Here is a 1,982-nt window from a genome sequence, read left to right as displayed (position 1 = left end):
GGTGAATCATATACACACACACACATACACACATTATGCCTATTTTGCCATAGTATTTCTGATTAGGGGTCATACAATATTTTTTAAAAGTATGTGTGTGTGTGTGTGTGTGTGTGTGTGTGTGTGTGTGTGTGTGTGTGTGTGTGTGTGTGTGTGTGTGTGTGTGTGTTGGATTACGCTTTTGCGCGTTTGGCCGTGTAACTGTGTACATAATCACACTCTCAGACTATATGTCCGCTTTTTATACATAGCTTATGCTCGTTCGGGGCGACTGCAGTGGGAACACAGGACTCTGTTGTGTTCTATTGTAACATGCTGAAGACATAACAGAATATAGCCGCTTCGTATATATATATACATACGTACATACATACATACATACATACATACATACATACATACATACGTATGTACATACATCCATATATGCATACATATAGCAAGGGCTCTTTCCCTCTTACCAGGGAGGTAGCCAAAGTCAAAAGGCATAATTCCACAACCACCCATTCCACCCCCATTCTCCTCTTTTCTTAGCTCCTCATGGATGATGGGTCATCCCTGCATCTCGCCCAGTGAAACAGGATGCATATGATAGTTTTGGGTAGAATTAACCCAAACAAATGGACAAAAAATGAATGTAGGTGTAATATATAAGCCAAAGATGTCATCATTAGCAGACGACAAACTGTTATTTCAAGAACTGTCTAGTTTCTGCAACCGGGATTTGTTGATAATGGGTGATTTCAATTTTACTGACATTGATTGGATGACCCTTGAACATGGCCATATAGGTAGTCGCTTGATTGATGTTTTCGGTGACCATTACTTAGTTCAGCATGTTTTCAACTAGCAATAATCGCACCTCGGTTAGACCTCATTGGTTACGATACTGCCACTGCGCAATGTAAAAGAGCCCACAAGACATTGATCACTAGCCGCGAAAGCATGATAACCGATGTAGAAGTCGGTGAAACTGTTGCAAATAGCGATCACAAATTAGTTAGATTCAAACTACTAACCAATTTTAGAATAAATACTTGTCTTTCTAAAATACCCGATTTCAGTAAAGCTCAGTTCATAGGACTACGTCAGGAGCTTCAGCTTATAGATTGGGAGGCAAAATTAAGCGAAAGACCAGTAGGTCAGATATTGGAAATATTTCAAAATACGTTCACTAAGATGATTCATATTTACATTCCTTTTAAGGACAGACGTCCCCCAAATCAGGCTCGCCCAAAATGGCTTGACAAAGAAACTGAAAAAAAGTATTGCTAAAAATAGATAAGCTTACAAAAGATATTTATTGCTCGTGTGCATCTAATGACTATCAAAATTATGTATTAATACAGAGATTTAAAAAAGACAATAAAAAAAACAAAAACCACAATACGAAATGAATATCGCTGATAAATCCAAAGAGAATCCCAAAGAATTCTATAGTTACATTAGAGATAAAAAGGTTGTTAGGAATCACATTGGTCCACTATTATCTGCTGACGGTCAACTTGAATATTCAAATGAAGGAATGTGTGATATTTTATACAATTATCTTAGTATTAGTAAACGAAACACCTCAAAGTGAACTCCAAATTGAAATCTGTGAAAAGTCTAAGGTAAACTTACTCACTACGGTAAATATAGCAAAAGAAAAAAATTAAAAGGTATATAGAGAAACTCAAAATTAATAAAACATCAGGGCCTGACAATTGGCATCCAAGAATATTAAAGGAAATGAAAAACGAGATTGTTGTTACATTAGAAATTATTTTCAAGTAATCCATCATATCCGGAGATGTCGCAAGAGAATGGAAGCTAGGTAACGTTACTTCCATATTCAAAAAAGGTGACAAAAAGAAACCAAATAACTACAGGCCTGTAAGTTTGACATCAATCGTAAGGAAAATGATGGAAACTATCATCAGAGGTGCTATCGAACATCATTTAGAAAGTAACTGTTTGATTAATGATAGCCAGCATGGTTT

General features: G+C 36.3%; 1 pseudogene; it reads right to left on the bottom strand.

Annotated features, from left to right (window-relative positions):
* Positions 1 to 834: 834 nt before the first annotated feature.
* Positions 835 to 907, bottom strand: LOC143029320 (U4 spliceosomal RNA; annotated as a pseudogene).
* Positions 908 to 1,982: the final 1,075 nt, after the last annotated feature.

Source organism: Oratosquilla oratoria, chromosome 10 (assembly GCF_046742065.1).
Source record: "Oratosquilla oratoria isolate Oo_2021 chromosome 10, ASM4674206v1, whole genome shotgun sequence".
Classification (NCBI taxonomy): domain Eukaryota; kingdom Metazoa; phylum Arthropoda; class Malacostraca; order Stomatopoda; family Squillidae; genus Oratosquilla; species Oratosquilla oratoria.
This window is presented reverse-complemented; position numbering and strand designations above follow the sequence as displayed.